Source organism: Stegodyphus dumicola, chromosome 3, assembly GCF_044657685.1.
Source record: "Stegodyphus dumicola isolate Sdum_Otavi_A_Nest chromosome 3, ASM4465768v1".
NCBI lineage: Eukaryota > Metazoa > Arthropoda > Arachnida > Araneae > Eresidae > Stegodyphus > Stegodyphus dumicola.
In genome coordinates, this window is record NC_140770.1 from 203,123,873 (window position 1) to 203,145,997 (window position 22,125).

The following is a 22,125-nucleotide window of genomic DNA, read 5'->3' on the forward strand; positions in this document are numbered from 1 at the left end:
ACGTCGGCAGTAATCAAAGAACTCTGGAAACTACTCGGCATTGACAAAACCCAAACAACGCCATTACATTCCCAGTCGGACGGCATGGTAGAGAGGTTCAATCGAACAATCCTTAATAACCTCTCATTAGTGGTTTCCAGAAACCAACAGAACTGGGACAGGAAATTACCACTGTGTTTACTGGCTTGCCCCGCAGTGCTGTCCACAAGACTACCGGCTATTCCCCATCACAGATGCTCTTCAGTCGTGACCTTCGTCTCCCTTGTGATCTCTTGTTTGGTCGCCCTCCGGATGCTCCTTCATCACCTGAGGAATATATTCAAGATCTCCAGGCCCGGTTTGAAGTGATGTACAACTTTGCACGAGAGCGAGTCAACTTGGCGACGGAGAAGATGAAGACTCGATACGACACAAGAGCTACTGAACATCAATTCCTCGAAGGAGACAAGGTGTGGTTGTGGAATCCGACTCGACGGAAAGGACTTTGTCCGAAATTACAGTCACCTTGGGATGGCCCGTACACAGTCCTAAACAGGCTGAATGACGTCGTGGTTCGGATTCGTAAGTCTTCGAACTCTAAACCTAAAGTCGTTTATTACGACAGGTTAACTCATTACTATGGCCACAGTACGTAATGTAAATATTTGTAAATAGTATAAGACCATGGTCCTTTTTGTTTTTAAATGTGTATTTGATTTGATTTTTATTTAGTATTTGATATGCATTTAGTATTTGATTTGTTTAAGTTATCTATTACATTTATTGTTCATGTTGTTTGATATTGTAATGTAATGTTTATGCCTCAGTTATAAGTTTGAATTCCTGTCCAGGGATTGTACTGCCCGGGACGTGCAGTCCTTGGGAAGGGGGCAGTGTTACGAATTTGGTATTTAAAAAAACTAATGTTAGTTCAATTATAAATTAAATGGTTTCATTTCCCGCACTGTGCAGCGCGTGACGAATATTAAAAGAAGAAAGCTAAGCCGGAAAATTCAAAATACAAGAGCACGTGCATTTAATATTAAATAAATAAATATGTCTTTTTGATTTCGAGAAAGTACCAGAAAATTCTCGCAAGCGATTTAAAAATATTATAAAAGGAGGAAAACTTCTCAGTTCGAGTAGTTAGTTTCTTAGTTTGTTATTGTTTAGAAAACTGCTTTTTTTGATTGTAGCGAATTCGCGGATTAGCTTTCTTCAGCTGTTTTGAGTAAAGTTCTATTGAACGTTTGAGTAGTTAAAAGATAACTTCTGTGAGACATTGTAATACTGCACGATAATTTGAGGAAATTTAAGCATATTTGTTGTGATAATAATAAATTTTGTTCATTTTTCATCGGACTTGTGCATTCATTTCGTAACGAACCCGTACGCACGCAACAATATATATTATTGACTATACTTATGCTATAAATGTTATAAAATATTATTGATGATGATTACACCAATATGGCAGGGAATTACTGAATAAATGAATATTAAGTGCCATGTTTCGCAATGTTTTGTTGCCGCGTATACGCCAGGGCGACTTTTCTACCCGAAATTACGGTAAAACGTGAAGGACTTCATTTATGAAACGTTTGTGCGGCGTTACATAACCCGAAAGTCATAAAAGGAAATTTGAACAATCCGAAAGTCCACAGTTTTTCGTATATCAGTTGCGTTGAATGCGATCGAATCTGATGATGAGCACGAGTCACATCGAATGCATAAAAAACATTTTTGTCTTTCAAGACTTGCATGGAAACAGTATACAAATACTACTAGGAAACAGTTATGTGTCAGGCAAAGTAACTTAATTAAGACGTCGGTAGTCGCCACAAGGACGCCAGTTGCCGTTTTTTTTTGGGGGGGAGGGAAACCATGTGCGGTGGAATCGCCCATAAGGTTTCTGAGGGCAGACGTATTCCCTGTTCAAGTATATATTTAAATTCTTCATTTCCGGCCCATAATTTCTCAGGAGGCAAACGCCTTGCTTTGGCAAAGATTGGTGGTCCAGTGGTCTTTATGTGAAGTACAATACAGTGGTCAGCAGTTGGTTTGCCGGTTTCCAAGCCGACGACGTTAGGGTATTGCTCAAGTAGTTTGTGGAAAGGGGGTATTAGTAGAAATTAATTTAATTCAAAAATTAGTGACATTAGAGGTTGTGTGATTGTCGACTTTTAATATCAAGCAAAAGAAAATGTTTGCAGAAAGTCAGCACCAATTGTTGGGTGCGAAACCGTAGCTATGAGAAATGGCCACTGAGATTTGCAACGGACACTTAAGTCTAAAGACATTAATATTTCTCCAAATGTTGCGACTTTTGATCCATTAGCTGCAAATAAATTTAATTTTCCCGGTGATCGTTTCAATTTGGTACGCGCGAGAGAGAGGTACGACTGAAATGCCCGCTACTGTATCAACAAGAAAGTGCCTGCCTTCCAATTTATCAGTTACAAATAATCGATTAATGCACTGACCGCCGCCATTCGTGGCTTTGAGTGATAGCCTACTTAGTTTAAAGAGGTCTGTTGGATGAGATTTACGCGCTTTATCACCAAATCGAGAGTGATAGAAACAAATTTCTTTTTTACTTACTAGACTGCGTGCGTTGGTAGTCCCTATAATGACAGTTCCGAAACTTTGATCTGCCGCGCGGATAATACTGATATCATGTCTGCAAAGTAGCGATCTGCAATGATAATTCCCGGATTTGTTGCTGGACGATGAAACATCAACACTGGAATGCTGAACTTGCTTGCGGCTGGAGAATATCATGAATTTTGTCTGGCCCAGCTGGGATAGTTTCTCGTTACTAGTGGCAAGAATAGCCTGAGAACTGCGCGGAAGACGGTTGAGCACAAATACTGTAAAACATTTGATTTAAAATTGTCACCTGCAAGTTCCTGCATTTTTAGCAATAACTAGGATGGGAGCACATGGCCAAGTTGCAAATCCTGTAACAGCTGCTTTAGTTTAGTATTTTCAGACTCCTCATATACTGAAAATATATACTCATATCTGAAATTAATTTATTTTTCAGTTAATTGTATTTGTTACCCGAGGGGGGTTTCAGAAGGACCTTGCGGACTGACTGTAAAGTTCCGGTGAAGAGGGTAGAAACAGCGTTAGAAAATTTCGTGTCATCGCGTGTTATAGCCCCCGAGCTTGAATTGAGCGTCTAATTGTAAGAAACCAAAGGTTGAGGTCATTACGGGAAAATGGAGCAGGTTTTACAGCAACGCGAGCCATTTGCTTGTCATCAGCAGTTGGAAAATCGCTAGTAGACATTTCAGTAATACATATACATAAACACAGATGAAAATAAAATGATGCAGATCAGGAATGCAGTTACAGTACACGTGAAGAAGCACTAAATACATATAAGAAGCACTAAACAAGTGATGTCAGGACCTGGATTCAAATGATCTTTCTACAGCATGAGAAATACATAAGAAAAATAAAACTCACCCACTTGACAAATGCACACATATAATATTCATCTTGTGGAAGAAACAGGTACCAAATAGCACAAAACACCTGGATGCACAAAAATCATACAGTCGCACGTTGCTGGAACGTGATTACGGACGAACACATTAAAGTAATCTCCGTTGCTGGAACGTAATGGCTGAAGAATACATTACAGTAATCGAATACGCACAATAATAAAGAAATATTGGCTAAGATTCATTTCACACACTATCAGCAGATATTTTTATAGAAGCAATTGTCCTCTTCTCTTGAAATTGCTTGGATTGATTCCTATTAAGCATGTGCACTGATCACCATTTGTCGCCTCATGCTGAGCTGAGTGCAACAATAAATATATAGAGAGGCTTGGGCTAGTTTTTTTTTTTTTTTTTTTTTTTTTTTTTTTTTTTTTAGGGTGAACTAACTACACACATGAATCAATAGATTGATTCATAATAACAAAAAACCTTTAATTGCAACAATTGCAGCTAGAGATTCAGGTACACGGTTAGCAAATAATAATAAAAAAAAGCAAGTTAATTTAGTGTCACCAAAAAGTATAGAAAGTTTCAAGTGACAAAGATAAGTCTCCAAAGCGTGGATAAAATAATAACATGAATTGTGAGGAATTTAATGTATGAGCGGATATTGACGAAAAAACAACCTCAAGTTGCAGGATCAGTGACAGAAGATAAGTAAGTGCCAGTTGCTTTCTGAAATAAACCCAACAAAATTATCCTATAAAATTTCTGTAGAAGATTATGATGAAATCGGAGAATTTCTTACAAATACTGAGATGAGGGACACCCTACTGTATTTAAGATTAGGCGTACAGCATCGATCAAATAACAACCAGAAACATTATGAATATGAAGAGTTCATAAATGAACTTTAGAGTTACAGTTTCAGACGATCAACTATTAATGACTTTTTCTATAATTAAAATGCTATAAAATACGTACTTACATGTTTCTAGTTATAATAATATTTAATCAATTAAATTGCAGTGATATTTTAAAGGTTATTTTCTCATCCCTTAGTATTATCATTTGGTTTATGTTATCGAAACAGTTTGGGCAAACGTGATGACAATAAGCGGCACTTATTGTATTGTAGTATCGTTCGCATTTAAAAGAATAAAAAAAAATTTGCGTCATTTATTTATAGTGATGTCAAGAAAACACCATTAGTAGATTAATATTTTGATGCATCTGGCACTCTTTTAATATTAATGAAACCCGTTCCCGTTCGTACATCATATGTAATAATGTTTTGCTTCTTAACCTACAAGCTGAAATAAAAATTTATTATTATACGCTTTCTAAAATGACAGGCCTTCGGACCAGTCGTCTTGGGAAGCACAACCTGAAAACCCACACGAGGCGACCTTCCCCTCGGGTAAAGCTGTGAAAACTCCCATGTAGTCAGTCGCTGGGATTTAAATCCAAATCGAAATACTCGTGCTCAATGTTTTAACCGATCTGCCACAGTCCCGAAACAGCGCTATTAGTCGGCGCAACTGGTGCGTCCCTACTGGGCGGTAAAATTTTTAGAAGTAACAGAAGACACTGGATGGCAGAATTTAGAGGCGGCACAATTTTTTTAGAATGTAATGAGGCATTAGACAGCAAAATTTAGAACCCGCATCGAGTGGCAGAATGCTTAGTGCCGGTCCTATCTATTGCCAAATCCAGTCACATTTTACAGTTTATGATTGTCTATATATAGAATATTAGCACTAAATATTTCACCATGATTTATTCCTACTTGAACATTTATGCTTTTTTCTGAAAAATTGAGACTTAAGTTTGGGAGACTTTTCTTGTAAGGAATAAAACAAAATCAGAAATTTGGAACTGATGACTATTTTATTCATTAAAATTGAAAGCTAAAATTATATACTGACATTAAAAGCTAAAATTATACATTAGTAAAACTAACAAGTTAAAATTTAAAAAATAAAACCTTAAGTGGTCTTTAATAATGAGATCAGCACGGGATTACTGCCATAATTTCTATATTTTGATGCTATCACCAGCTTACTAGGAGGACCCTGGTCTCTACAAAAAATAATTATTTCAGCTGAAGTATGATTTATACATTTATTTTAATAAAATTTATTGATTACTCTACGTACAGTTATGCACATTGAAAGGATGCAACAAAACCAGTTCTTTTCTACTATGATGATTATGATAACCGATCTCTTTCAGTAAAGTATCTTTAAGCGTATGGCAGCGAGCTATACACTTGTTTTTCCTTGAATCAGCACACCTCCAATAAGACTTATCTTCATTTCTAGCATGGAGTACAAATGGATAATTTTTATACACAAGCATGGCATGGCCTTTTTGGCTACGAGCAAATAGAAGTCCACCTGCTCCAAGAGAAAAAAAATAATAATAATTACATATAAGATAAAAAAAATTGTAACTTTAATAAATATCTTCTCAAATTCTGAATTTCAAAAATGTTAAATGAATACTTAGAAACTCTGCAGTTAACTTGACAATATCACTTAATTAACATAAAAAGTTAACATGCTTTTTCTTTTCACACTTAAATTTTAAATAATATAAATACTTCTGCTGCCAAAATTATTCAAAAAACATCTTCCATTGGAGAACTGGATTTTCTAGAGGCATTTCACATTCATAAAAATCTTTCTGTTCTAGTTAACGATCCTAATTCCAATCCAAATTTGCCTTCGGCTTTTAGAGAAATTATGTTTTAGTTCTGGTTTTGCCAACAGATGGCGCCACTTGCTTATTCTTGTCCAGGCTTTCTTATCTTATCTAAACATTATTTCCTATCTTGTTCATTTGCGGTTTTGCAGCTGAATATGATGGTTCGGTAAAACCATCGAAACTAGTCCTGTGAAAATTTTGTAAATTAACGCTGATTTTTGTTGTTTGAATTCTGAATTAGTATTTATTCGGCGTGTTATTGTGTCTTAATTAATATAAATACTTGTCAATGAACATTCGGTCCTGACATACAAATTAATAACATTACTTTATATTATAACAAACAATTTAAAAAAAGAACACAAATCCATCTTCTGCTCTTCCAGCATTTAATTTACCTTTACCTTTTTTTAAAGGTAAACATAACTCTATAAAATACATTTAGTATAAAACCTTAAGAATCCAATAGAAGAATCTCAGCTGGTTACACAGCTGAAAGGTTAAAATCCACAATGGAATTTCCGGAAAGCAGCACACACAGTAATGTCTTATTGCTCTTTCATTCTACTAAAACAAATCTGACTTACTTAATTGTAAATAAACACTTTTCATTGAAATGAAAACAAAAAAATAACAAAGCTCACTATAAACCTTATGTCAAACATGCTTATAGTTCCACGAACAAAAGTCATCATGCAATGTAATGGTATATAATATACTATATTTTTCTTTGATGCAAAATTCCTTTCACCAAAGTAATTGTCTGAATTAAAATATTAATAAAAATAGAGAATATAAGATAATTTTAAAAATTTCTCAAACTTTAATAGATCATTGACTGTTATTATATACCAGCACATCCAAACTAAAAGACACACTGCCTCCAAACATTGTTATATAAAAACTAGGAGAGACACATAAAACTAATTTCTCATAAAATAACTAGAAACTGGTAAAGTGTAATATAAAAATCAGAGTATTATTGAGAATTAACTAAACTGAACTAAAAATTAATTAAATAAATAGTTTACAGATATGTATAATTATAAATACATGACCTTTGATACACACACATTTTATGAATATATATATTTTACTTACTTCTATAACAACTTATATATAAATATTAGCAACAGAACTGCTACTTTGTTTCAAGGTATTAATTAAGTGAAAGCATTCATTCCCTGTCAGAGGAAGAATAAATATTTTGAATACCAATTTAAATTAATAAATATGAACTATTAACTCCTTTTTACTAATTTCATTTATGTAATTCTTTTTTTTTTTTTTTTTTTTTTTTAAGCATTCCTAAGAATGCGTCAAGATTTAGTTATTCATACTGCTCACTATAAACACTGCCATCTTAGTTAGAAACATGATATCTAGAATGGGTGATATACGGATACCAGTTGATATGAAAACTGCTTACTCTATCCATGCTGTTGTACACAAATAATGGACATTTTATTACATATACCATTTCTGTTATACAGCTTTATTGAAATTCAGATATCGGTCTAAACTTCAGCAAATAACATTCATATCTTGACAATATAACCATAACAACATTTTAAAAGGCATACTTTTGAAATAACATACTTTTTACCACAATAAATATCAAATTTTAAAACTTAACTTACAAATACAATGAAAAATGAAGCTTGAGATTTCTTTCTTATTTTGATTTCTTAACTTCGAAAAGATTTTGATTTAATAAATGCAGTAATACCAGGATAGCAAATATAGGCTTATAAGTTGTCTGTATGGTAAAATATATGCTAGTTAGAATTATTACAATAGTTTTATTTAATTAAAACACAGTTACTTCCAATTAAGTGATATGTATAAATAATACAAGAATAAATTCTGTGCTTCATGCACTCACCATTGTAAACTTTAATTTTGCTAACCCTAAATAAACATTTTGTGCAAAATTAATTATTTTTATTTATTTTCTCTTTTGAAAAGCATTCATTTATTATAATTAAATAGGGTTCCTAAAGTTTGCTTTTCTCCCTTGTTTTCTAACAAGATTTATTACATTATTCTTCAGTCATCTTAAAGTTATTGATTTAAGACAAAAAAAAAAAGTGCAGAAATTTATTAACCTGCCTTCTAATTAAATTCATCTATTTGATAACCTTACTGTCTCAGAAAAGGAAAATGAAGTCAGATTTTCAAAATATATTTAATCAAAGTAATAGGCTCAATTTTTCTCTGTAAGACAAGCAATTAAAATTCTTAAAACATAACGATTAAATTCACTGCACTTTGAAGAGTATTAAATTTAACTTTGAAGAGAATTAAATTCACTGCACTTTAATTTCACAGTATAAATAGCAAATTCAAATTATTATACAACAAATTTTGTTTATTCCTGTTTATTTAGATTTGATGAGATCCTAAGCTATTGAGATATGGGGCCCTTTATGAGGGATATGAGTCAATTTTTTTTATATGGGATATGGTACAATTTTTGGGGGTGGCCCCAAGAAAGTGGAGGCCCTAAGCTACAGCTTGGGCAGCCTATATGTAAATCCGGCACTGTCTACAGCAATTAATTAAAGGTAATTAGTTCTCAACACTATTACAAAACATTTTCATGGGCCAATGATTCAAAATTAACCATCACTTCTCACGAGATCAGTTATAACCATTACCTTAATAAGAAAAATATAGATTCATAATGAATATTTCAAACTGTGGTGAGTTTGTAATGGGTAACACTGACTTTACAGGACCCAAAAACTAATCCTACTGTGACAAATGATTTAATTTAATGGAAGTAATATTATGCTCATATCACTCAAACGTTTTCCTAAGATGTCCCAAGATTCATTTTACTACTTTGCTTAAAAGTTTATTTATACTATACCCTATAAATTATTTCACACTTCTATCACCTAATACTGTTATAAACATTTTAATAATATTCTTTCTTATAGTATTATTCTAAATAATACTTTTCTTTATCCTTATTTTTAAATAAATAACAAGTCAGCTGCTTGTACATAAGGACCTAATATATATATATATGTAATATTTCTGCAAATAACTTGAGATGCATATGATGAAATAAGAGAGAAGAAAAACTTTCATATTCATTGATTAAACATAATTTTATTTTATGATAAAAGCCAGCCTTGATAAACATAAACATGTTCACACATCATCATCATTATGAGTATGCTATGCAGCCCACAATTTTATATAGCTATTCATATCTTTAAATGGCAGACAAAGAGATATAAGAAGCATATTATTAACACAGTCAGAAAAAAGCAGGGAAAGAAAAAAACATTTTAGCAAAAAGATATTTATAGAATCAGTTTCTTTGTTTAAATTTTGAACTGTGGCTGGATAAAAAATACCTGCAATGCTACTATTAGATAATGGCATTTGCAGAATAATTAATAATATTTTGGATGACACATAGATTCATATACTAATAATTTTAAGACAGGATGGAGATGCAGCGAAATTAAAATGAGGAATTAAAAGCACTTCTGCTAAATTAAAATTAGTAGTTTTATTTCATATTTTATACCTTACATATAAGATATGACAAAATATGACGGCTGCGCTACGAAACGATTGGCAACCTCAAAACTGATTATTCTAAATTTGGTGTTCTCCGCTCTAAGTTCAGCTGTTCTCCCAAATTCGAGATCTTCCCATGTTACATAACAACCTAAAATTAACCAATAGCAGTTTAGCTGTACTTATGCACCTACTTAATATAAATACTCTTTGCAAGCAACTATGTCGTACCTTTCCCTAACTTCTGCCAAGCAAACATCTCTACACTGCTTATGCTTTCCTATCTACGATGCTTATTTCGTACTTTTAAAACCAGTGTACATAAAAATTACCATATTTAACTATGATTGAATAAATGTCTTGTCTACAAAATGATCTGATGTGAATTGTCATGGAATAAAAGTATGTTTCAAAATGACCACGTCTGAAAGTTGTTGGTTTATGCATCCATCTATCTAACTACACAGATTTCAAGCTGCTTGTATTCATCTTCCTATTTTTTATATATTTCTGTTGTATTTAGGAATTCTTCTGGTTTGATAACAATTCGTTGATGTTTTTCTAGATTTCTAGCGGGAACATTTTGAATTTTACTGGTTTTTGAGTTTCATTTCTTTCATGTCTTTGTGAATTAGGCTCTAAAGTTCTTATTATTTTGTATATATCTATATTTATGTAATGGGATAATGAGGACAATTAATAAATTTATATTTCACAAAAACACTTTGAAGGAATAAATTAAATTTATAAAAGATAATAATAAAATAGAAAATGGATTTCTCCATTTAAAAAACGAATTTTTATAATTTTTGTACATAGTAAAAAAAGGAAAACTCTTTATTAATGTAGACTCCACATAACACCATGGAAATAAGTTTCAAGCTTCTTTGCCAAGTTCTTCATAGCTATGGAGGAGAAAAAATATTTTTATTACATCATCACAGAAAAATGTTATTAAAAATTAATGTTAAAAGATCTGATAATAAAATATAAAAACTTTCTTTTTAAATAAGTAACTGTCAAAATTATAAATATAATGAAATACATATGCCATTATAAAAATACTGATTTTTTGAAATTCTGCTTCACAAAAAATTTTCATTAGTCAGAAGATTTTGAGAAATATATTGCCTCAAATATCCAAATATATTTTCTATGTTAAAATAAAATTACCAAAAGTATCATATGTTATTTTCTACAACTGTTCTACATCCACATCAGCTTTTTAATCAGATTTTTTTAACAGTATAATGAATAAAATTTTTAAAATTTTAATATAACTTCAATATGCAATACATTTAAATTGATTATATGATGAAACAATCTTCTGAAATATCAAATTACACATAAATAAAATTAAACAGAATTTATAAAATTCCTAACAATTATTTTAAGCACCTCTGTACTTGAAAAAAATCAACATTATTGTTGCGCAGGGAAAAATACTCAAAAATTTCATAGATAAACTTTTGAATTGAATGCATAAAATAATTTTAAGAGAATGCAGTTAGTGGAAATTCTCTAAATATACGACAAATGCTTATAAATTATAATAATATTTAGGAGGGAAGATAAGAAAAATTTATTTTCTAAATTTACCATTTGCTTGATTTATATTTTTTCAATTGAAATATTTCTAATACTTCCTTGGTATTATTAAGATTAATTTATTCTCTTGTTATTTATCAATATAATTTCTGAAAGCTACACGATCCATATTTTCAGAATGCAATGTGTTCTTGTATAAATTTCTGCTGTTATGGCTTGTATTATAAGAGTATAATATACATAATAACACATGATATGACTACTATTGATACACATCTCTGGTGTTATTGCCACTGTAAATACATTTAATAATTTTTGCTGTTATGGCTTGTATTATAAGAGTATAATATACATAATAACACATGATATGACTACTATTGATACACATCTCTGGTGTTATTGCCACTGTAATTCCATTTAATATATTCCATACCTAGGTCTCTTAGTTTCAACAAGTTTGCTAAATGAGCAATAAAAATACACAGCACAAGAAAGACTACTACATTTATTGAATTAGAAATGTATATGCTGTAATTTAGACAAAGTTTCTGTCCGTAAATTTACAGTTATTTCCATGATTAGTTTTCATTTTAACATAATCAAAGTTAACTAAAACCTACTTTTGAATCTGTGAACTGATTTTCTTTGTCTCTTGTATGCAATTCCTGTTTATAATTAGCTTAATATTAAAATGAGTTTGAAAAACATTTGGCTTTTAGTTTTTTGCTCTTAAGTTGGGATTTTTCTTACTTAAGAATGACATAAACTGAATATTTGGATGTCATGGAAGAAAATGAGATATTAATTTTCTTAGAATAATTTCTTTTGTAGTTTGTCGTTAAGTTGTTATGTATTATTTTTGGTTGTGTACAATTATTACATATTATTTTAGTGTGAATAGGGATTTCTTAGTGATTACATTAATTTATTGTGAATAAGGAATTTGTAATGTTCTTCTTTAAGAATTAATGTTTAACATATAGTTTTGTTTAAACATTTTGTTCGATTACGGCAAAGCTCTTTTAAGTTTAGCTGAAGAGTTTGATACAACTAAAGGGGGGTCTTACATCCATTCTCACAAATCCATCACTTTGTGGCCAGCTGCAGTTCCTTCTCCCTTCTTTCGGGAGGGTGGTTGAATCGGGTGTGGATGCAAGAAAGTATTTTCGGCCTTTCTGGAAAGGAGAACTGTGTGATATGTTCATTACCTACTGGTGTCGCAAGTTTAACTTAATTACGATTGAAAACATTGCTGTGGTTACACAGGAAAGATGGGTTTGCCATTTTGAAAGAGAGTTCTGAATTTCTTCGAATTCTAGAGACCATTTACTGCCTCTATTCTAGTTGGCTAGAGGGAGTTCATGTTTTGTTTAAGATTGACTAATTTTTAATTTTAGTGATGTGAGCCAATAGTGAATTTAGAGGCGTTACGTTGTGAGTGTCAACCGAGATTTCTTAAGCCATTGCACGAGAGGCAGGAGAAGATTTTTCAAGATATTTTTGTGCAATTTTTTTTCCTATTGTGTTTTGTCTAAATTAAAAGGAGTGAATTTATTTTTTTTAATGTTAAATGGTCATGCTTATTTAATTTCGATATGTCTTCAAATAAATATTTCTGAAAAGAAATTTTCACAGAAGTAATTGTAATTTCAATATTATACCAAGTAATTTAATATTTACCAAATGTCAGAAAATAAATTTTTCCATGTTCTAAATGTGAATTATTAATTAATGATTTGTAGTATTCATACTCGTAATGAGAGATAAGTGAACAAATGAAAAATAATGAGTAATTTTTTAGGTTATGTTATGTAGGGGTAGTCTGGCCAACTATCTAAAATTATAATGTTTGGAATATTTAATAAATGTGGTTATTTAATTTAATTATTGTATGTTTTATTTGAGTTTTTATCTTGTGGTCTACTGTAGGTCACCCATGTGATCCTTTTGGACAACATAGTTATTTCAATTCGAACCTGGGTAAACTTACTGTGTATTAGAAAATTTAATAATAACTATATGATTGGCTTATTTAATTTATTTGAACTGGTGTTTAGACTTTTTTAGCATGAGATTTATCTTTCTCTGGTGTTTCAAAGAGTTCGGTGTTGTATTTTAAATGTCTAGGGTTTAGCTCTAGAATTGTATTGAAATTTATGTGTTTTCAGGGTGGAAAGCTGATATAGTTTTATCGTAGAGAGAGATAGTATGTTAACGATTTTGTTGCGGAAGGGCACTGCACATTTTGGCTGTGATAAATAATCCTTGATTTAACCAAATCACCAGGGAGGATAGTATCTTTTCATATTTTGATTAAAAGAGAATGTTTAACTTAAAGGTAGTTATGTATTCATCAAAACATTAAAGAGTTAGTATAAGATATTTTTATTATGAGAGTTTTTTTAGCAGTTTTTCCACCTTCCCCCATGGTCAGTTTAAAAGTTTAAAGTAAAATTTAATTTTAACTAACTTTTTTTTTCTACATAGCAAAGGTATGAATCTAAATAATCTGATGCTTCCAGTAGCATACAGGTTCTTTATATATCCACTTATAAAGGGTGAAATTACAAGACATTGCTGTATCTTTATTTTTAATCACAGTAAAATTAGAATAAGGATAAGGTTTTAAGGAATTTTAAAAAATTTGCTAAATTTTTCTAAAGTATGAACAAATTAAATCAAGTATCTTTGGTTCTCAGCAAAGTTTATAACACTGAAAATTGAAATACGAGGGCTATCCAGAAAGTAGATTACGTTTTGGAATAAAAAAATAAACAAAGTATAGGAAACAAATTTTATTATATACAGATGAAAGCCACACTCAAATACTACTTTTCTACATAGTCACCATACAAATTAAGGCATTTATCGTAGCGATGTACGAGCTTGGAAATTCCTTCGTCGAAAAATTCGGCCGCCTGCGCCTTCAACCACTTCGTTACCTCTTCTTGCAGCTGTGCGTCGTCATCAAAACGCTGCATAGCCAGCCACTTCTTCATTGCTGGGAATAGGTGGAAGTCGCTCGGTGCCAGGTCGGGACTGTACGGCGGATGAGGAAAAACTCCCACTTAAAAGATTCAAGAACTTTACGAGTGACATTTGCCGTGTGGGGCCGGGCGTTGTCGTGAATCAACAAGATCTTAGAGCTCAACATTCCTCTGCGCTTGTTTTGAATTGCTCTTCTGAGTTTTTGGAGAGTTTGGCAATACCTTTGAGAGTTTATTGTAGTGCCTCTTTCCAGGAAGTCCACCAAAATTACACCTTTTCTGTCCCAAAAAACAGTCGCCATCATCTTCCTTGCCGACATTGTTTGCATGCATTTCTTGGGTTTTTGGGAAGAACTTGTGTGCCCCCACTGCATTGATTGCAATTTCGTTTCACAGTTCACATGTTTCACCCATGTTTCGTCACCAGTAACGATGCGATCGAGTAAAGAGTCACCATCCTTATGGTAAGCGTCCAAAAAGTTCAACGCTGCAGCCATTCGCTGATTTTTGTGGTCCTCTGTCAAGATTTTTGGAATCCATCTTGCACAAAACTTGTGGTAACCAAGCTTTTCGCTGATGATTTCGTGCAACAAACTTCGCGAAATTTGTGGAAAACTCAAAGAAAGTTCCGTTATTGTGAAATTTCGATTTTCACGGACTTTAGCATCGACTTTTTCGAGAAGTTCGGCGGTCACTATGCTGGGTCTCCCACTTCGATCTTCGTCGTGAACATTGGTTCGGCCATTTTGAAATCTTATGACCCACTGACGCACTCCACCTTCAGTGATAATGTTGTCCCCATACACTTCACGAAGCTGCCGATAGATTTCTATCGGTTTACAGTTTTTTGCAGTCAGAAACCTTATTACTGAGCGCACCTCGCAGCTCGCGGGATTTTCAATTAACGCAGACATTTCAAACCGTCACAGTATCTGAACGGAGCACAGCACGAACCTCTCACTAGCACGGCTAGATGCAGACTGAGCTGCGCAACGCTCTGACCCCAAGATGGCCGCGCTAGCCCCGCCCCTAGCGGACACAGACGGAAACGTAATCTACTTCCTGGATGGCCCTCGTATATATAAAATTTACTAAATTAAAATATTATAAAATAATTACATATATAAAAATGTTAGTTATGACCCTTGCATTAAAAATTAGTGTTTAATATATTACACACATTGGTATATATCACAGAAGTTTAATGTGTGTATATATATATTACATGTGTGTGCAGATCAGAAATTGAATCAAATTTAATTAATAAATTCTCTAAATGTCAAACAAATGTTTCTAAATTAATTTATTAGGAAGGAGATAAACTATGTTATACAGTCAAAAGTCGTTAATTCGGACACCCATAATCCGGAATAATCTATAATCCGGACCTCAAAGCTAAAAACTTTCTGCGCCGCGTTGACACATGTGCATAGGCGTTTACGCCTGAGCGTAAGAACTTTACGACTGCGCATATGCGTGTGCGCAAGCGCAGAATACGTTTTCGCCTGCGCGTTTAATGTATAACGCACGGTATAAGCTAAAATTATCTAATTATTTATTTCAGTTAATGTTGATGATTGCGTTGTTCCTTAATCTTCGAATTGGATGCGGCTTATTATTTTTTGCAGACTATAAGAGCAATTTTATAAAAGTAAACTTGAACTTTCGATTATGTCAAATAGAATTTCCGATGCTGGAGCTCCCAAAGGATCTACAAAACAAAAGTATGTTTCGATGTCCATCAAACAAAAAGTGGAATTGCTGCAAAAAATGGACAAAGACATGAAGAAGGTGACAGAGAGGTTAGTGAAAATGAAAAAATTTCGATTGACAAGTTAGTCGGTATTCTCGGCACAGCAATTACGGGACTTGAACAATGGAACTTTGTAACTGAACAAGAAATTATGCCTGTTTATAGAATTAAAGAGAAAGTATTATCACATAAAACGAAACAACTTACATTGAAAGAAATGTTTAATAAAGTAAACAAATAAATATTAAGCTTTTTTTTTTTTTTTTTTTTTTGTAAATTTTGATACCCTTTAGATCATAATTATTCTTTATTTCATAAATTACGTTTTCATATTTTTAATTTTAGAATTTCTGCATGTCATCTTACGAGATTTAAACTGATGATCTATAATCCGGAACAATCGATAATCCGGAATCGCCGAAGTCCCGACGAGTCCAGATTAACGACTTTTGAGTGTAATTGTTTTTGGTCCTTCCTTATTATTACAGCCCCTGTTTCTAAAACAACAGCAAAAGCTCTCTTGTTAATAAACAATGCTGCATGGTAACCCATCTCAGCTCTTCACAAGCTATTACCATACAGCTGACAGTCAAAACTGTGCTCACTTACAGTTCACCTTTCATTAGAATTCTAAGTATTGGTGCAATTCCTTAACAAGACAGCTTTTTACACTCTTTAAATAATGAGCCAATAATAACAGGAATCTAGAAAATCAAAAAGCAGACATCGTAATGTATGATTTTTTACATTAAAAGAAAATAATATACTATGAAAAAAATTATAATAAAGACATACAATATTCTAGATTTTAAAGTTTAAATGGAATAAATTTGAAAGATAAAAAGATTAACTTATGAACCAAATAACTATGATGTGTATACATTTGTAAACATTTACATTAAAATTAATGCATTTCAAAATTTAAAAACAAGGTTGATTATGGAAAAGGGTGCCCCTTGGATTGGCACCAAATATCGGCATAAGTACTGTTTTTCTGGTAACCCAAACTCAAGCCAGTTTCCCAAAGTTAACTTTTTTTTTTATTTTTTTCATATGCTAGTGTATTTCTTAAGCTTTATCTGATTGGATCTTCTTAGATTAGTGGCCAAAGTCTACATGATTTTTAGTATGCGAATCATGTACTACAAATCACACATTTTGAATAATATTATAATTTTAATTGTCGTTAATTGATTGTTGATTTTCATTAGCTAGTTGGTTATAAATTATTGTTGTCTCATCACTTCTACAAAGAAATATGTCTGGTAAGATAAATACTCCTTTTTTTTTTTTTTTTTTTTTTTTTTTCCCGTTGTGGAGAATCTCACATACCAGACTGTGTTGGTGGTGATATCTTGGAAGATCTTGCCTGGAACTTCAATTATCTCCAAATGTTGGAAAGCCGATGATCACCTTGATAATCAAGTCTTCAAGCATCTGTCAGTGAACAGTGAGCCACTCTCTGATGTATAAAGACCCCGGAACTGACACTCATACCAACATTATTGAGCGTATGTGGAGCCAAATCAGCGGGAGATTAAATTTCTGATTCTTACTTAGTGGAATTTTTTTGTTGGGGGCATTAGGATTAGGAGGAAGAGGATCCATCTTGGGACTTTGCAAACTGTATGTGCTGCAGTCATCTGCCGTTGATAAGAAAACACAAGCCAAGAACACACAAGGTAAGTACTCCTGATGTTTTTGTAACATAAGCTTTTGGCTTTGTTTCGAGTTACAGTCATCTAAGAAACATTGCTTCTTGGCGTCAAAAAATTCAAAAATATCAAGGGCCACCCGATTGTACACTTTTGTCAAAAACACACAAAATCATTAAAATATGCTAACAAAAATGGATAAAGTCAAGAGTGTGCACAATGCCATTTTTGTGCAATTCTGGGATGTTTTTTCAAGTGAAAATAGGTCGACGTGTACATGGATACCGTGTATGTGCAATTCTTGGAACAGCTTTACTATTGGTTTTTTTGGCGATTTTTTGATTTGGCGACAAACTTCGGTCGCCAAGGTAGACCCGGCTTTGAAAGTCGGAAAAAAAAATAGCGGATTGTCAACAAAATCCCATCTAGACTAAATAACAATCTTAAAAAATATGCTCTTGATTTGAATAAACAGACTCTCTAATTTCCTACAAATTGCAAAAAACAGTCTTTCTCTAATTTTTGTGTTTTTTTTCCTTTGAGAGGGGGGGAGGGTATGGAGTTAATAATATGCAGAGTTGACATATGAAAAAATGCCAAGACTCATGTGATGTAATATTAAAAGCATCAGTTAAAACTATCAAATTTTGGCTTTTTTAAAAAGATTTTAAATGTTGTGCTTTCCTAACACGAAAGTAACTTGAGAAAAACATGCAATTTATCCCTCCTGCCATCAAAGCTCCGATACCAAATTCGTTAAAGTTACGTGGACAAAAATGGCGGAATGTTTTTCAGCTCAGTATTTCGGGTTACCATAAATAGCACGGTTATCATAATTTTTCATTTATCGTGCCAAAATTTTCTCGCCAAAAAGGACTAATACTAAAGCTGTGCTTTAGTGTTAGTCCTTTCGGCTATTTTTTATTTGGCGACAAACTTCGGTCGCCAAGGTACACCCGGCTTTGAAGATCGGAAAAAAATGGCGGATTGTCAACAAAACCCGATCAAGACTAAATAACAATCATAAAAAATAAGCTCTTAATCAGAATAAACAGTCTTTCTCTAATTTTCAACATTTCTAGTACTGCTATGGTAAATTCTTGAAACACTACTGTAAATGAATTTACTGCAATTATTATGCTATGAGTAATGAAATTTACCAAATTTTAATATTTTTAATTGCAAAATATAATGTATTAAACATTAATATTTTAAGTAGTTAGTTCATATTTATATTCTATTATATTAGTACTTAGCTAATATTTTTAATTTACAAAAGGTTAATTTTTATGTTTATGAATAATGAAATTTACAAAAGGTTAATAAATGCATTTCAAACTAGTATATGTTACTTTAGTTTCTTAGATTCTGTTATTAAAAGGAAATAAAAAAATATTTCAAAGTGAAGGAAATCAAATTCAATTATAATGGGCAAGTTTTATACCAGTGTTAGAAATATTTTTTATGATTAAATTTTGTAAATGTAAAAATATTAAGAAGTGTGTATTTTTTAATCCCTCAATTTGTTACAAGTAATTTATGATTATAATTTAAAAGCTTAAATTAAATTATCATAATGAGTCAATTTTGTACCAATGGTAATAATACAACAATCATCGTAAATGATGATTTCTGTGAAAAATTCGAACAGTCATTGGAATCCAATAGTGGTGGAGTGATAGCCACTGAACAGTGGTAGTTCAGGCTGGCGATATGGGAGTTTTAGTAGTTTTCCGTAGATGTGAATCTGAGCCAGTTTCTCTTAAAAAGTACTTTATGAAAGCATCCTTCTTCTGCTAGCCAGCATATGTATTTATTTTCTATTCATAATTCTCTCTTATTTTCTTATTTCTTAATTCTAAATCTTACTTCTGAAGAGAAGAAGTGTTGCATCTATAGATAAAAAAATATGTTTGCAAAATCCTGTCAGTTTTGGAAAGCATTTAAATAAACTAAATAATTTGTATGTGATGCAAACAAAAATGCATTACACTATTTCATGTACTGAATAATTAATGAGAGAACAAAGTATATTGTAACGTTCCTTTATTTTGTAACCAGAGTTATTTTATGCTTGGGATCTTTACTGTCAATTTCCCCATCCGTTTTCTCACCAAAATCAAACTGAAGTTTTTAGTTTGTAAAACAAATAATGTTTTGCCTTTTGAGGCCACATTAATAGGTTGCTAGATAAGATAAGATTTGTAGTCTTCAGTCTTGCATTATAATTGCTGATAGTTGAATTCCATGCCGATTAAGTTTTTAACCAGCTTTGCATTAAATTGATTTGTGCAGCCTTTGGGCTACAAATTATTTGAATTTAAATTTTACATTTGAACTTAATTGTTATCATAAGTTATCTTGCCACAAGTGGTTGATTGAGTCGTAAGCACAAAGTGTGGCTTCTGTACATCTAAACTTTATAATAGAATAAGGGTATATCTTAATAAGAATATATCTAAACTCAATAATAATTACATTTAAAGACATTGAAATCAGTATCTAAGTGCTTGCCATGTAGTCAAATTCTTATACATAAATTGTACTCTTACTTTTATTATAGAATTTTTATTACAAAAAAATCAGATTTCTGTTAGATTAAATGTTTAAGTAATGCAGAAAATTTGCATAAAATTTAAAATAAAAAGTGGACTGTTATGTCAACATACTATTAATAAAAGTAATAATACTCAGTGAAGGTTATTCATATACAGCTTTTAGAATGTGAGATTTACAAAATTTGAGAACTGTAAATTATAAGCAATATATTCCATAATCTAAGCAACATTATATTTTTTATAGTCAGACAAATTATGAAAATGTAATAAAAGCAATTATGAAATCTGATTTTGGTCCTGATTTGAACCTATGAATTCATGCAATTACACATCCCTATAGTTCTAATATCAGGCAAATAAGTATTTTTAGACCATGGTAATTTTGATCTCCTTAGCAAAGGAAACAATAAGAGTTTACCTCATGCTACTGAAAATGTGTTTTTTTTTTCCTTGGGGGGGGTGCAGTTTATAATAATATGCAGAGTTGACGTATGAAAAAATGTCAAGACTCATGTGATGTAACACCAGTTTTAACTATCAAAAATTTGGCTTTGATGTGTACATGAAAAAATATTTTAAATGTTGTGCTTTCCTAACACAAAAGTAACTTTAAGAAAAACACGCAATTTATCCCTCCTGCCATCAAAACTCTGATACCTATCAAATTCATTAAAGTTATGTGGATAGAAATGGCGGCATGTTTGAAGCTCAGTGTTTAGGGTTACCCAGGTTATCATAATTTTTCATTTATCGCTCGAAAATGTCGCCAAACAAATTTCTCGCCAAAAAGGACTAATACTAAAGCTGTGCCTAAATATGAACTAACTACTTAAAATATTAATGTTTAATACATTATATTTTGCAATTAAAAATATTAACATTTTGTAAATTTTATTACTCATAACATAATAATTGCCATAAATTCATTTACAGTAGTGTTTCAAGAATTTATCATAGAAGTACTAGAAATGTTGAAAATTAGAGAAAGACTGTTTATTCTGATTAAGAGCTTATTTTTTATGATTGTTATTTAGTCTTGATCGGGTTTTATTGACAATCCGCCATTTTTTTCCGATCTTCAAAGCCGGGTGTACCTTGGCGACCGAAGTTTGTCGCCAAATAAAAAATAGCCAAAAGGACCAATACTAAAGCTGTTCCCATTTATGTAAATTAATGTATAAGTGTACTTGCTTAAATTACACTAACCCGATTTACATTCAGCCCATAGGTCACATCACGAGCCCCATACTGTAATTACAAACACAAATATGGATCATTTTCAAATTTCATACAAATATTTTACATAAAAGAGAATTTGGCTCGAGAATTTTACATTAGAGAAAAAAACAAATATAAATACTCATAAACGCAGATTTATAAATATGCATGAAATATTAATTTAATGGAAGACGCAAAGATGAAAATTCCAGATTAGCTAAAAATTATGTACATACATATGAATCTTTGTTTCAAAACTGACACATTTAAAACTGTAAATAGCTAAAAATTATGCACATACATATGAATCTTTGTTTCAAAACTGACACATTTAAAACTGTGAATAAATAAACGTTTCATGGTGCAATGTAGTAATGAAGTCTTTCTGCCCGAGGGTTAGAACCTTAATATGGGTGAAAAAATAAATAAGGATCTACAACGTTAAAGTTGATCTTTATTCACCTTCAAGTAAGGCTTCTATACAGGAAAGCCTCAAGAATAGCCTTACCTTCAAGGTATACATTGATACTACTGTGTTATAGCAGAGCACCTTGAAAGCGGTTTCTCGGTTCAGTTACCTCCGTATTCACTACTTTTTAACTTTTGAGATTTGACCAGTAGGTTAGAGCAAAATCGATATTCTCAAAAAAAAAAAAAAAAAAAAAAAAAAAAAAAAATCTTGCGTCCTGCCAAATGTTTACCCGTTCCACATTGTAGACAGAG

The 22,125-nt window shown here is 31.9% G+C and overlaps 1 long non-coding RNA gene across 2 annotated transcripts; it reads right to left on the minus strand.

Moving 5' to 3' along the window:
* Positions 1–5,543: 5,543 nt before the first annotated feature.
* Positions 5,544–21,795, minus strand: LOC118184655 (uncharacterized). 2 transcript variants are annotated; one of them, XR_015040392.1, is made up of 4 exons: positions 21,704–21,795; positions 16,581–16,675; positions 10,499–10,588; positions 5,544–5,833 (listed from the first exon to the last, which is right to left on the minus strand). It is a non-coding gene; the product is annotated as an uncharacterized LOC118184655 (long non-coding RNA). The 2 variants fall into 2 exon arrangements; XR_004757475.2 differs by having other exon boundaries at positions 21,639–21,789.
* Positions 21,796–22,125: the final 330 nt, after the last annotated feature.